The sequence below is a fragment of the Podarcis bocagei genome (assembly GCF_964188305.1).
Source record: "Podarcis bocagei genome assembly, chromosome: 9".
NCBI classification, from domain to species: domain Eukaryota; kingdom Metazoa; phylum Chordata; class Lepidosauria; order Squamata; family Lacertidae; genus Podarcis; species Podarcis bocagei.
This window is the reverse complement of record NC_138134.1, coordinates 27,859,753-27,875,996: the sequence shown is the minus strand read 5'-3', so window position 1 is coordinate 27,875,996 and position 16,244 is coordinate 27,859,753. Positions and strand designations below refer to the sequence as shown.

At 41.2% G+C, this 16,244-nt stretch overlaps 1 protein-coding gene across 40 annotated transcripts in view; it reads right to left on the bottom strand.

Annotated features, from left to right (window-relative positions):
• SORBS2 (sorbin and SH3 domain containing 2) overlaps positions 1-16,244 on the bottom strand; it is a gene marked incomplete at its 3' end in the record, with an annotated part of 184,846 nt that overhangs the window by 144,975 nt on the left and 23,627 nt on the right. For 39 of the 40 annotated variants that reach the window (XR_014011708.1, XR_014011709.1, XR_014011710.1 and 36 more), the window contains one exon: positions 9,652-9,789. Of the gene's footprint in view, positions 1-9,651; positions 9,790-16,244 lie in introns of those variants that run through there. The other variant, XM_081208612.1, reaches the window with a different exon arrangement.

Below are 16,244 nucleotides of genomic sequence, written 5' to 3'. Positions count from 1 at the left end.
AATGGCAGCTGTTTCATGAATAAGGAAATATTTAAGGGAAAACGGGGCCATTCAGACAGCTGCATTAATGCACCAATAACCACAGTGATGTTTCATGGAGGATAACATGCCCAGTGTAGCCCAGTGGTCGACAATATTGACATAAGGCAATGTGTACAACTCACATTTGTAGGTAATCTAAGGCCCTTTTTTATAATATTGAAGCAGTGCAGGAATCATATCTCCATAGCTCTTTCCCCCACCTTGTTTAACATTTGGGAGCTCAGAATCACATTGGGTTTGGGTGTGTTCCAGTTGTGTAAGACTCTTGTGTAAGAGAGGGCAGTGACTGGATGGGAAGGACTGTGTGACTGGCTACACACACTAGTGGTTCTGGCTTCCAAACCAGTATGGAAATGGCATAGAAGGAAGTTTCTGGGAAGAGACTCTTACGGCATAAGACGTACGCTGTTGTGAGAGATCTCTAGCTCTGTTTAAAGGACAAGCAAATATCATTTTGACCATATTTAGCAACATGATTTGTTTGCCAGGCAGTTTTGTTCATTAAACAAATGAACACTCCTGTTTCCACAATTCAGCACTTAAAAAATGAAATTATATAAAATATTTCCAAATATATGTTATTATATTAATGCATTGCAATATAAACACTTTTGAATAATCTGCTTTGTGTTCACCATCATTTTGCAAGAAGAATTGTATGCCCCAAATTTAAAGTTAAGTCCATTGGCCAGTCTATGGGAAATTGAAATAGCTCTACCAGAACAAATGTATTTTTAATGTTCCGCTACTTTGTTTAGACAAATATGAACGATAATTTAATGATTTAATGAGAGGCTAACATTTGAAAACATACAAACCTTGGAGAGAGAACTAGCACCGTGCTTTCAGGGAGTGATTTTTAGAAGTGCTGGATATAACCTTCGCACAGTGAAGCATGAACAAGCTTAGCACTTGCTGTGAAACAGCACAACAGCATCCACAGAGAACTACTGTATGTTAACCTTTAAAATGAGTTTTACAGTGCAATCCTTTACATGCCTACTCAATAGTAAACCCCAGTGAATGCAACGGGCTTACTCCCATAGTAAGGTAAAGGACCCCAGATAGTTATGTCTAGTCAAAGGCGACTATGGGGTGTGGCACCCATCTCGCTTTTCAGGCTGAGGGAGTCGGCGTTTGTCCACAGACAGCTTTCCGGGTCAGGTGGCCAGCATTACTAAACCACTTCTGGTGCAACAGAACACCGGGATGGAAAACAGAGCGTAAGGAAACGCTGTTTACCTTCCCGCCACAGCAGTACCTATTTATCTACTTGCACTGGTATGCTTTCAAACTGCTAGGTTGGCAGGAGCTGGGACAGAGCAACGGGAGTTCACTCCATCACAGGGATTTGAACCACCAACCTTCCGATCGGCAAGCCCAAGAGGCTCAGTGGTTTAGATCACAGCCCCAGCCACATCTCTCTACTTTTTTTTTTTTACCTTTACTCCCAGAGTAGTAGTTATAGGCCTGAAGCCTTAAGGATGTCTTCAGGTGTTCACATGAATGTTCAAAGGGTGTACAGGAGAATGCATGCAAAGCTGCTGCCCACATCAATGTGTGTACTGCTTCCCTCTCAGTTCCTGCCTGAATGCAAGTAGAACCATCCATGTAATCAGGGACCCTGGTAAAGAGTAAGATCCCTGATCATGTAAGGTGTTCTACCCACTATAAAGCTCTTTGCAGACCTTCCCCACTCAATGTAGGGAAAGTCCAGGACTGAGGGTGTGGGACAAGAAGCAAGGGGATGTTGGGGGCAGGACCTATGCCCCCTTCACAGATATAGCATTCATATGCTGAGGCAAAAGCCTGAACACGCCCTTAGTTAAACACACATGGCTTCCTGAAAACAACATTAAGAGAAAAAACAGAGCTCCAACAGAAGGCTTCATCTGAACATCTGTGAACTGGAAACTGTTTTCTTAAGAAGACCCCCCCCCCTTTTACTTTTGCAACTCAATCTATTTTGCTCCTCATTTACTACAAATATACAGCCTAGCTCTCACGACTATGTAATTTTCACTGCTGTTTAAAAGACTTTGCATAGGAGGTGAATGAGTAGGAATAAACTGTGGGCGCACTCTGGTTTCAAAACGAACTGTAGCTCTGCTACTGATTCAGCATAGTGTGAATTATACACTTGAGTATCTACTAATGAGGCAAATCAAAATATTTCAGACCTGCTATGCTAGAATCAATGTAGACAAGAGGTGGTTCTGCCCTGTGCAGAGGGGAACTGGGACAATGCTCACCTCTTCTTCTGAACCTGGGTAGGTGGTGAGACTGAGTCTCAAAAAGTGGGGCCAAAAGTAGGATATGCACAGCAACTGACTACCCAGAAACAAGAAGTCAGAAGCCCAGACAAATAGGGTGTGGTCTAGACGTTATTTCCATCACTGAAAACCCAGAGAGTGATTCAGCTGAACACCATCCCTCTGCATTCTTTCTCTCTGTGTTATTTCTAGATATGCCGCAGAAAGTAAGTGACAGAGAATTAAGAAATGAGAAGGGTGTGCGTGTTGACAAATGTACAAGAAAGTGCCTAACTAATGAGCTGAAAAGCAATTCCTCAATAACCCTAGATGAAGAGAAAAACAATACTCTCTTACAATACGCCTGTCACAATACCAATTCATATTCATTCATTCTCATTCTCATTCTCATTCTCTCTTCCATAGCAGCTGTCAGGGAGTGGCAGGATGATGAGTGTGCACTAGGGGGAGGGAGGCTGGAGTGTGACTTGGGAGAGGGAGTCAGTGATTTGTGAGGAACTGGACTGGCCAGGAGACAAGAGTCAGAGGGCAGGAAGTTTCAGAGCTTGAGCGTGGAACAAAGAATGGGTGAGAAGAAGAGGAGGAAGAAGAGGCACGTCAGGCAAGTGAAAGACCAGGTGCTTCCTCACCTTCTCTTGAACCACTGTCTCCAAGAACCAGGATGAGATTTAAAAGGGATGAGCAGAGGAAGCTTTCGTGCAGGTGTAGTTTCCAGTTGTACGCAGCCTGTTGGGGGAAGGTACATAGACTGGTGGAGGGGAAGTGGTCCCCTGTTGTGGCAACTGCTCCATAGAGAGCAGACCTAGGAATTTCTAAACCTGCCCTGGCGACAGAGGGCATTACTCCCCCCCCCCCGATTCTTGAAGGTGGATAAGCTGCCTAAAGGTTTTAAAGGTAGCATGAGGGCTCAAGAAGTCATTTGTTTGTCTTTGTTTTTTTTTAAAATCATATTTATTAAAATTTCCAATATTGACAGAATAGAAAAAATAGAAAATATAAAGAAAAGAAAGAAAAAGAAAGACCAATTTTAAACCCTTATTTTCATAACCTTCTTTCTGGGACTCCCTCCTTCCCCTCCCGACTGTATTCCCCTTTCCCTAAGTTGGTTCCCTAAGTTCTCATTCCCAATTTAAACCTAATATGTTGTACCTATTAGCCAATTTAAATTACAATCTTAACATCACTCCTCATCTTTAACAAAATAGAAAAAAGATTTTCCCCCCAAGATCTACCCCGTTTCCTTCCACGAATTCCCCCCTTTTTTTAAAACATGTTAAATCACAATACCAAAGTTATATAGAAAGATAAAAGATAAAAGATAGAAGAAGATTCAAAAAGTTGGTTACATAGCCTTTGGATTCTAGAATTCCCCCTCCCTTCCACGGTTTAGATTCCCCATGTCCATCAGTCTGTATGTTGTCGGCCTGGAGGTCTCAAGTCCACAGCCAAATTTTCCTCAAATTTGTTTGTCTTTGCCCCCATTCAACTAAAGAGGAGGATAGAATCTTTTTTTAAAAAAGGAAGAGATATCCAGGGCTCAATAAAACAACACACAAGTTCACTAAATAAACTCATTAATAATGAGAAGCTTGTCAGACTAAAAGAAAAACTGGCTGAGGCTGTAGGATGCCTACGAAACTGAACTGCGAAACACACTCATACCTTGATCCTAAACAAGTATAATCAGAAGTCAGTCCTATGCAAGCTCTTACTCCAAATTACTAAAAACTTCAGGCTCTAAGTAGGTGAATATGTCAATTTTGGCTTCTCTCAGTTTCTCACTTTTCCATTCTTAAGTACTGTTTTCCAAATTTCCACATCTCACAAAAATTTAACAACAGTTTAGTGCAGATTTCTCCTAATAGACACATTTTGTATGCAATTTTGCCTAATATACATTTCCCCCCCAAGAATTTTCCCCAATATAATGTATGAATGTATGCTATCTTCACCAATATATACATTTTAGCCAAGTTTATGCATTTTTGTACATGTCATTTGGCTAGAAAAGTGCCTTGCAAAATTCGGAGGTGTGCAGTTTTCTAGGCTGCTTCTGTTTTGGTTCATGTATTGTCTTAGATAGTGCAGATTTGGCTAGCTTAATCTTTAAAGACAAACTGAATCAAACATCTCCCCCATCCCTACTTTGTGATTTATAAAAAGCACAGGTGTGAAGCCCCAAGAGATGTTTCAGATAGACAGACAGACAGACAGACAGACAGACAGACAGACAAGCAAGCAAGCAAGCTGCAAAGTGAGTGACTATTTTAAATGAAGCACCAGCAAAGAGAAGGAGTTGTGTAAACCATTCCTCACTGCTTACCGGCTCCAAATCCCACAGCTCCAAAACACACAATTGCTTTTCCCTTATGGCACTCCAAACATGTTTCATTAGCTTTGTTTATTAATTCCCATCTTCTCCATTTCCAAGTTTAGTGCCATTCATTTAGTTTATTAATTTAATCCATTCTATATAAAAAACACCCAGAGCAGTTTACAATAAATAAAAACAGAAATAATATTTGTTTTCATCTCCAACCCAGCGGGGGAATGTGCTTTCTTTGTATGCATTTTAAGAAAGTCACGCCAGTGAATTCATAACACACATTTGATCTGTAACATATAGCTTACCCCTTAAAACCAAGAGATTTCCCTTCTTTCTACACAATTTTGAACCCTACAATGTATTCCTCAATGTAATTACTCCCCTCTCTGACATTTATTTTCTCTTCCATTAACTATTAACTTATACAAAGGAATGAGCAGTAAATTTCCAACTATTGATTTGACCTCAATGCTTTATTTGTGTTAATTCCCCCCCCCCTAAGTTTCAAGCTTCCTCAATGTTGCAGCCACTTACTTGGGAGTTCTTTTCCCCAAATTATGTGAAAGAAGCTGGTTGTGCTTTCTTAAACTAAGGGAATTGCACTATGCATAAATTCAAAGACATTTTATCCTTCATTATTCATGCACATGCTCCATATTAATCCCCTTAACGCTTATATTTCATAACTAAGGGCTTATCCACACTTACCTGTCCTCCATGCTTTCCAGGCATAACTAGTGCTTTAAGCTCCTTGCCTAAATACATTTTTTTTGAGCTCCCTCCCCCGCAAACTTTACTCTTTAAAGCTGAATCAGAGCAAATGGCAATTCACGGACCCATGTCTGGAAAGAGTGGGGCAAAAGGTGTGGGCAATCCCTAAGCCTTGTGAGTCCTAGCTACTGTTAGGTTTCATTGGACCTTTATCTATCCTTCCCATTTCCCTCCAAACTATCTTATCAATCATGTAGTCCAGGGTTTCCTAAACCTGGGTCTCTAGCTGTAGCTGATGGGCTACAATTCCCATCATCCCTGACCACTGGTCCTGTTAGCTAGGGAAGATGGGAGTTGTAGTCAAATAGCAGCTGGAGACCAAAGTTTGGGAAATGCTGACAGAGTCCTATGAAACTGGATTCCATCCATGCACCCAAATCCAGAGACCAGGGCAGACTCCACTGTGCACACAAGGCTCTAGTAGCCACAAGCAACTCCATTCATGTCAATGAAAGAAGCAAATCTGCAATTGGAACAAGATGTACCTAATATGAACCTGCATTTTGTATTGAAAATGCTGTTTGGGGTGAAGAGAGCTCCATACGTATGTTAGATGCTTTGGACAGATCAGAGGGGTAGGATTTTCAAGAAGCAATACATTTCTGAAAGCAATATTTCTACAATGCACTGTATTAATTTTACACTGGAAACTAAATTCAGAAACATTCCAAGATGAGGTGGCATTTTCATTGTCAATAGCCTAATAAAACACACATGTGTGCATTTTCTCATTTGAATATTTATAAAAACACAGGAGGCAGTTCATTTTACAATCCTCTGCATGGTTACTCAAAAGTACATTCTGTGTTCAGGTTAAGTACATAGCATTGCAGTCTTATTCAGCTAATGGCCCAGTGCGGACAATTATTACCAGCTTCATAAAGCCATAGTTTATTAAGCCAGGAATTGCCTCTTCCCACCCTTCACATCAGATGTCAGTGAGAAGATCCTAGCTTGTACTGAGTCAGAGTTCCTTGCTATGGTTGAATCAGGGAAATCTTTCTTATAGCTGGTTAACAAACCAGGAAAATAAGCCAGGAGTGCTCAACTCAACACTCATTCCTGGCTTAATAAACCGTGGTTTATGAAGCAGAGAATAATTGTCCAAAATGGGTCAAAGTCAATTATGCCAAGTACCCCTTTTACTCATAGCACTGAGCTTTTGAAGGCTTACAGTGTTCCCTGGGAGTGAAACAGGTAAGTTAAACAAAAAATGCAAATGGGGAAATTTCGTATTACTTTTTCACTAACATACTTGACACCACCATTGGAGGTGAACAAAGAACACACTGTCAAAGACGAAACCTGCACAGAATGTTACCACTTGTTTTCTATGAATGCAGAGGTATATTTACTAAAAGAAAGACATTCCATTCTTCTCCAGAGATTTCTCCTTCATTCAGAAGAACTACAGTGCTGTGTTCATAGTGTTTGGATTCCAGGTTACATCAACATTTCAGTTACAGACCCCTATTTGCAGGAGCAATATTAGTTTGATATATTAAAAAAAAAAATGCAAGCTTAGACTTCAATTTGGCATTGCTTGGTTCTAATTGGAGGAGAATTTTAAGTGTATGTAATTTGGCTTTTGTGAACTAAGTGAGGGTACTTAAATATTAAACAAACAGAAAAGAATAATGTAGAAGACATTGTTCGGCACAAAATCTTTTAATTCAAATTTTATTTCCATTAAAACTAATACTCCACGCTCTGGTAACTTCCAGACTGGATTATTATTATGTACTCTACATGGGCTGCCAATGATGATGACCCAAAAATTTCAGTTTGCTCCAAAATGCAGCAGTCAGGTGCTCACATTAGTGTTTAAAGCCCACCCCCACCCTCTTGGATATTAAGATCAGCAGTGGAGGCCTTCTTAGCAGTTCCACCACCTTTATAAGTTCGGGGGCTTGGATAGGGCATTCTTTGTGGCAGCACCTAAAGTTGTGGAATTCCCTCTCCACAGAGGTTCATCTGACAACTTCATTATGTTCTTCCTGCCACATGCTGAAGACTCACTTTTTACTCTGGTCTTTGACACCTGAGTTATATGTTTGTAGGACCCACCCTATTCTCTTGACTGCAATTTGTTTTAAACTGATTTTAATATCGTATTTTTAAATTGCTGTAACCAGCAAATGGAATTTAGGGTGGAAAGCAGGTAGGAAATCAAATAAGTAATCAGTGGCGTAGCAAGATCAGGCGGTACCTGGTGTGGAAAATTTCTTGTCACCCCCCCTCCCTGCCACTGAAATCTAGTTGGACTCCCAAGAGACTGCGATCTACTCACAGTATAAAAAGACCGGCTGTGATCTCCCCATTGTCATTGTTGAGCTTTTTAAGGGAAGGATTGACCAAAGTTGTTAAGCTTTTTCAGGGATTGCAGGGTTTGGGCCCTGAGTTGAGAGAACTTCTGCTTCTCTCCTTCCCTCCACTCTCCACTTGTTTGCTTGCTTGCCTCCTTCCCGTCCTTTCTCTGCCTGCGGGGCTGTCAAAATGAAGCAACGCAAAGCAGCACAACTACCCCCTTCTCCCGACGGCTCCAGGTAGGCGGGAGTCGTGGGTGGGTGGCACGCCAAATGTCACCCCCCTCGGTGATGACACCTGGGGTGGCCTGCCCCCACCTTGCTCTGCCCCTGTAAGTAATAATCATATTTTTGCAGTAGGGTGTGCAAAACACTTGCCAGTTTCTCCTCCCCCTGTCATAGGTCTGTCCAACTATGAAAGTAACAAAAAACAAGAGGAAGTACCTACAAGACTACTACTATTTGTAGGGTGGACACAAGGTATATTTAAGCTTTTTTAGCTCTTTCTCAATGGTACCTTCTTCTGAAAAATAGTCAACTTCTTTTGAATGGTTTCACTAGAGATCACACCCCTTCTGGATTTGCACGTTATGCCCCTTATCATATAAAATGACCCAAGCCTTAAAATCAACATCAGATTCGCCCTCTGGTTTATCATTAGCAACAATACGAGTCAAAGAGTCCAGGGATGAGAACTATGTGGTGATGGCATTGTTGATATGATGTTCCCTCTCTAAGGGGTGGAGGTTAATAAGTCCACCCTTCCTATTCTTGGATGAATTCGTAAAACATTTTAATTCCATAAAGGGCTTTATGATTGATTTCTTCTGTTTTTATTTCTCTGTTCTGGTTTTTAAATGCTGTTATGCTTTTATCTGCATACTGTGCTTTATTGTTATGCTCTTATTGTGAAGCTCCTTTAGAAAACTAGTTTGAAAAGCAGGATATAAATAACTAGCAACAATTTCCTTCATCCACATTTTCCTGGGAATTGGCAGTCTACCCACCAACCTTTCAGCTAAGGTGGGTGCCTTTTTTCAAAGCCAACAGAACATTTGCATAAGGAAGCTTTAACCCTTCATCATGGCAGCTCATTGCTGGACAGTGGTCAGACCAAGGAGTCTGACAGGAAAAAAGGGACAGGTCACGACCGAAGGATTTCAGGAAGGCAAGTGGAGCTACTTATATACTTTTGCTATTCAAGAAGCAAGTTGCAAGGCAAAGTTGAGAAGAGATTAATAAACTGAAGGCAGAAGAAGGCGGCGGCAACCCATAGCAAGTATATTTTCAGCAAAATTAAGAGATAAAGCTTTTCCTGTACCCACTTCAGGCTGTCATTGGAAGGCTGGCAACGGCTGTCACTGCAGATACTGAAATGAATTCTGAACATTTACTGTATCAGAATACCAAGGACTAAGGAAATACAGATCAACTCAAAAATATACAATTACATTCCCTTATTTCCCTCCCTTTTTTCCAGGAGAAATGGAGTATGGCAGCAAATTATAGTATTCCGAGTTTCAAGTACTTGAAAGCTAGCAAACAATTTAAAAAGAAAGTCACTGACTAGTTTGCTTCAGACCTTTTCAAAGGCAATTACCAGACCAAAGAAATTAACAGGAAAAATAAATCATTTTCTTAAAAACAAAATTAGCATTTCATTAAATTTCCCGAATTACTATTTATTTAGTAATACACAGCATAAATCTCACATGCCTCTGCACACCCTTAGCTTGCTGAGATTTCAAAGAGACACACTCTCTCTCTCTCTCTAAGAAATACCAACTCTCTATGGCAGGTTCTTACAGTATGTTAATTAATGACCAAGGAATGCCAGCTATGAATGCAGAATGAAATTGTAAATCCCTAACACACACACACACACACACACACACACACACACACACAAGCGCACACACAAAGAGAAAATTACCGGTCAGACGAGTCTTCTTGTTTTTCAGATGTAGGAGATTTTAATATTTTTGTTCTTGTACATCAAGATCTTGTTAACTCAGTCCTTTCTTGATGTTTAGCTTCCGTAAAGGTCTAAGTTTAACTGAAGAACAAGAACCTGCAATAGAGAGGAAAAGAGAGGGCGATAAGAGCATGAAAGAATTTCAGCTGCTGGCTGCAGCTACTGTTCTCGGAGCATTTGAGCTATTTTCAGCACCGGACGGGTTTGTCTGCAATAAGAGAAACCAGAAAAGTACACAGGCAGGAAACTCACAACAACTTTGTTCACTGTTCAGATTCCACATTCAAACTTGCAATGCTGAGCAAAATCAGTTTTCAGACAATTTAAAGCAGCATGCCGCACAAGAAATAAACCCTGATTGACTTCGTTTTTCTTGGATCGGGTGACCAGCCTGGAAAATACTGTAAATATTGTGCCTCCTTTTAATAGCATCAACCCAGATTCTTTGAATGAGGAGCTTTCTCTTATATGCTTTATTTTGCTTCCAAGGTTTTTAGATCTCACTGGCTCACTTGGCTTCCTAAAAGGGAAACCAGAAGTTTATTTCCTGTTTGCAACAAAATGTTTGGAATCTGCAACCCTTCTATTTTTGAATGCTTAGTGACCTAAGAATGATTGTTGACTCTATAGCGTTTATGTGACAAGGGAAATGAGGAGCCAATTGGTATTGCAATTGCCCACCTATTCACTACTGCAGAGAAGGAACAACTGCTGAACGTTTCTTCATGTTTGGATACAGTGGTAAGCATGCTCATCAGGTACAACAAGAACAACTTTAATATCTGTGTCTATATATAACACTTTCGACTGTTCAAAATGGTTAGTGTACATTATCCTGAAAGAATCCTGTAAAATAAATCAATATTACTTATTTTGTAAATGGGGTGACTGAAGCTGAGGTGGGGGGGGGCAGCTTATGTAAGTTTATGGAAAAGATGAGATTCAAACCCTCAACTTCCTGATTCCAGAGGATCAGTCTAGACACCATTTTCACACTGGGGAATAAAGAACACTAACTTATTAATTAGACTCCCCCCCCCAATATTCCATCATTATAGATGTGGGAGATTTAAAATGGAAAAGGAAGAAGAAATTGCTACCGTTTGCAATGGCCAGGAATGGAAATGAGTCAGGAGAATACAATCAATATTTTTTTTTACATTACTGTTGTTGTTGTTTTTTTAATGTCCACAAATGAAATGTAATTAATGAAAACAATGTTTTGACATGTCCCTTGCATCGAAATGTATGTAAGTTAGGTAAATACTTTGCAACTTACATTAAGTAGAAGATAGCAAGATGAATAATGTAGTAATAATCAAACTGCAAGGGACGCGGGTGGGGCTGTGATCTAAACCACAGAGCCTAGGGCTTGCCGATCAGAAGGTCGGCAGTTCGAATCCCTGCAACGGGGTGAGCTCCTGTCGCCCGGTCCCTGCTCCTGCCAATCTAGCAGTTCAAAAGCACATCAAGTGCAAGTAGATAAATAGGTACTGCTCCAGTGGGAAGGTAAAAGGCGTTTCCGTGCGCTGCTCTGGTTCGCCAGAAGCAGCTTAGTCATGCTGACCACATGATCCGGAAGCTGTCTGCGGACAAATGCTGGCTCCCTCGGCCAGTAAAGTGAGATGAGCGCCACAACCCTAGAGTCGTCTGTGACTGGACTTAAGGGTCAGGGGTCCCTTTACCTTTACTCAAACTGCCGTGGAACAGAAACCAGCAATGGTTGTGGGGCAAATACAGGTCGGAACAGAAATTGCTGCCTTCTTATATGCCATCATGCCAGAGAACTTTCCTGGATGTCCTCTACAAACATCTTTCCTAACTGGGAAACCCTTCATCACCAAGAAACAACCCTCGTCTCTAACAGTTTATCTTGCAGTGCCCTTCACAGGACTTTTATTTCCACTAGGTAGAAAATTAGCTCATTGATCCTCATATCAAGGGATGGGGAGAAATTTACTCGGTCCACATTTTAATGCAAACCCATCAAATTTGCACTTTATGAACCAATGAATGAACCCTTCAAAATTCACACTTCTCCAACGTTTGTGATGCAGCTCTCCAACCAAAGAGGAAAATGCATGCAAAAAAATGCAGATATTGCTGAAAATAAACACTGATTGTATTAGGGGAAATTGCTTACAAAAATGTGTGTATTTGGAGAAGTGTGCACAAGAATGCAAATGAAAATTAACTAACATATGTGGGACATACGAAACTTAAGACTGGAAAAATAAAAAAAAACTGGGTGATGAGATTTTTTCTGGTTCAGCTCATTCCTCATCTAATGCACTCAGAATGGCAACAGAAGGATCAATATCACCAAGACCACAAATGAAAATCGAATGTTGCCTATTTTGGAGTGGTTCTGCAACATTATTGTTGTTTGCAAAGTAATGCTCAAAAGCTTTGTTTCAAAAGCAAACACAAACAGCGCTTTATTAAACAACCCATGCAATAATTTTGCAACTTCCTGTCCATGTGACTGACAACTTCCTTCTCTTAAAAGTACAGGCAAACTTTACAGAACAGGGGTAACCAACATAGTACCCTACAGATGTTTTGGGCTACAGTTCCCATCAGTGCCAACCAGCATGGCCAATAGTGAGGGATGATGGGACTTGCAGTCTGTAACTTCTGGGAGGGCACCATGTTGGCTACATCTGTTCTAGGAAATGCCTCAGGAGCCAGTAAGGTGTATTGGTTAGTGTGTCAGACCAAGATCTAGGAGACCAGGATTCAGATCCCTACTTGGTCATGAAGGTCACTGGGTGACTCTGAGCCAACCATTCACTCTCAGCTTAACATACCTCACTGGTTCCACTTGCAGATAGGTAGCCGTGTTGGTCTGCCATAGTCAAAATAAAAAAATTCCTTCCAGTAGCACCTTAAAGACCAACTAAGTTAGTTCTTGGTATGAGCTTTCGTGTGCATGCACACGAAAAGAAGTGTATCTGAAGAAGTGTGCATGCACACGAAAGCTCATACCAAGAACTAACTTAGTTGGTCTTTAAGGTGCTACTGGAAGGAATTTTTTTATTATACCTCACTGGGTTGCTGTGAGGATAAAAATGGGGAAAATGAGAAAACAATATGTGCCTCCTTGAACTCTAAAAAGGGAAAGGTGGGATATGAATGTAAAAATAAATACATAAAATAAAAATACAGGACACTATAGGAGAATCTCAGTTAAGCAATGGATCATTCAAATATATGTGCTTGTTACAGGAGTTGTAAAATCAAGATTCATAAAAGATATCCAGTAAAAGAGCTCAGGATTGAATGAGTCCTGGATTAAATACAGTGGTACATCTGGTTAAGAACTTAATTTGTTCCGGAGGTCCATTCTTAACATGAAACCATTCTTAACCTGAGGTACCACTTTAGCTAATGGGGCCTCCTGCTGCCGCTGCACCGCCAGCGCACGATTTCTGTTCTTATCCTGAGGTAAAGTTCTTAACCTGAGGTACTACTTCCGGGTTAGTGGAGTCTGTAACCTGAAGTGTTTGTAACCCAAGGTGTTTGTAGCCCGAGGTACCATTGTATGCAAACAGGCAGCTGGTTCTTGCCTGGACAAGACAGAAATTCCCTGTTCTCTCTCTCACCAAGGAACAAGTTCCAGTTCTAGGCGCTTTTCAAAGAACTACCCCTGTTCATTCCAGCCCTAAATACTACACTGGGCTGCTTGCTCCACTTCTCATTCAACACTGCTGTTTTGGGGTTTTTCCACACTAAGGAGAGACAGCTACTCTTGTCCCAGCCAGCAAGATGCAAGAAAAAACAAATGTATGATGCTCTGCAGAGCTATATTTCTTTCCCTTCCCTGAAACAGTCTCCTCAAGCAGACAGCTTCTCCATCCACCTTCAGATCCCCTAATTTACCAGCGGCACAAAATTCAGTCTTGCAACTTGATTGTTTTGCTGTAAATCTATCTTACCTGTCACTTTGATAGCATTTACTAAGCTTGTTAAGTAGCACTGCTTTTGGGGTGAGTTAATCATTTGCAGCAACTGCCCACAATAATTCTTCGCTTTTGCTCGATTTCAAGAAATATGTTTTATAGGTCGCAAATATTATTAAAATTTTTGCAGCCAGCCTGTCTGTCTCCAGGACATGACAGATTTCCATAACTCTGAAAACAGCCATGCCAAAAAAGAAGTCCAGAAACATCACCCTTAAATCTAGACAACTGCTTGCCAAATATTTTGCTACACCCGACGTTTTAAAACGGGGATGGGGAACCTTTGGCCCCCTAGATTTGCATAACAACTCCCATAAACCCCAGTCAGCATGGTCACTAGTCAGGGCTAGCTGGATTTGTAGTCCAACAACATTTAAGACCAACGGCTCCCCACTCCAGTTTTAGGCAAGGTTATTCATATTGCTTGCCATTTTTGATAATACTAACGTTTTAGCAAAAATATGAAAGCCTTTGGGAAAGTATTAAGTCAGTCGTACATGCATTTGCCCATCTGTTGTTAGCCATAATAGCAAAATAGAACCACATTCACAGACAACATACCTTGCAATGCCAGATGCTGGGGAGAAACAGGGAGAAGCTATCACCTCCACACTCTGCTTGAGAATACCGAGATACATCAGGCTGGCCACTTATGGGCAATCATTTTGCCATTACCTTCTAGATCAGGTGTGTGCACCATATCTTGTGATCGATTATGCAGGGCAGGGCTTACCTGGGTTACCCAACATTTTATTCAGATTGGTGCCCCTGCTGCCTCTGAACCTAGAGCAGGGTTTCCAAAAATTGGGTCTCTAGCTGTATTTGGACTACAGTTCCTATCATCCTTGACCGCTGGCCCTGCTAGCTAGGGATGATGGGAGTTGTAGTCTAAAAACAGTTGGAGTCCCAAGTATGGAAAACCCTGTTCTAGATCCTCCCACATATTTGCACTCCCTTGTCAGTTTTATACTAAAGTTAAACCTTTGGAAAGGCTACTTCCTGACCTTGCCACACCACAGACCAACTCCTAGTCCTTTGCACTTGTTTCTCTTTCTGTGAAAGCACGTATGACTATGAGTGGGATATGGGCCTCTCCTGCAAGAAAGTAAGAAAGGTGTTTTCAACATGTTCCCTGGCCAAGATCTGGTGGAGACGTCCTTCCCTGTGTTACACCTATGGTGGAAGGGTGGCTGCAGTGATCAGAGAAACAGGGAGAAGCTATCACCTCCACACTCTGCTTGAGAATACCGAGATACATCAGGCTGGCCACTTATGGGCAATCATTTTGCCATTACCTTCTAGATCAGGTGTGTGCACCATATCTTGTGATCGATTATGCAGGGCAGGGCTTACCTGGGTTACCCAACATTTTATTCAGATTGGTGCCCCTGCTGCCTCTGAACCTAGAGCAGGGTTTCCAAAAATTGGGTCTCTAGCTGTATTTGGACTACAGTTCCTATCATCCTTGACTTCCTTGTCGAAGCTGTGCAACACATCACATCATGAGTTTTAGTGGTCCCCTCTTTTGCTGTTCAACAACTGGTGGTGTTTTTTTTGTATTCCAGCAAGCTTCTGCAATGCTTAGGACACTACTTTAATCTGTCATGTCTGATCTCTATTGTATTTTAATTATGTTATGGTTTTACTATCAAATTGCAGCTTTTAACTGATCTAAGTCATCTTGAATGGTGTATACATCAGAGGGGTGGTGGTAAATAAATAAAGAAGGGTCAGCTGGACTGTTGTGGGCAACAGACCACTTACTGAAAGGGTGTTATAACTATTCCCATTAACAGTTCAAAGCAAATAAAAAATAAAATTGGAGACATTTGAATGCCAAAATCTAGTCCTTAAGTCCAGTAAAACTGACCTACTTCATGACTGCCTACTGCAGAAGACAGCTAAAACAAGCAACTCCTTTCTGCATACTGTCATAAGCCGAAACACATTTGAAAATCCTAGGAGTGAACTGAAATGCTTAAGAGTCAGCAATCAAATTGTTTAGTTTTCTGAATAATCAGGCATTTGGGATCTTCACAGCTCTGCTTCAAAGCAAATGGTAAATAATATAGTTTTTGATCTGCAGCCACACAAGTAGAATTCTGCTTGCTGAAGAGGGCTTTCCTCCCCCCACCCCAGCTCCCCATACCACCCAAAAAGCCACTCCAGAGAGACTGAGGGGGCTGCAGTGGAATGGGGAAATCAGTGGAAATCAGTGAGGTTGTCTTGCACACATGGAAAGGCCCTTCCACCCATGGAAGTCATCTCTGGATCCCATCCATCATTGCAGTGTTTGCCAACATAGTGTCCTTCAAGTTTTGGACTACAACTCTCATCAGCCTCAGCTCTGGTGGCTGGGGCTGATGGAAGCTGTAACTCAAAACATCTGGATGGAATCAGGTTTGTGAAGGCTGTGTTATTGGGTGCGGTCTACAAATTATGAGGCCTGCTTAATCAATAGAACACAGGTTTTAATTTTGTGTTTAAGTCTGTGATAAAACAAAGAAATCCTGTTGAAGCTGCACACTTTTAGGACTGGATTGTAAGTGCTGTGAATTGTCAGTGGGGCTTAGACACACCTGCTTTTCT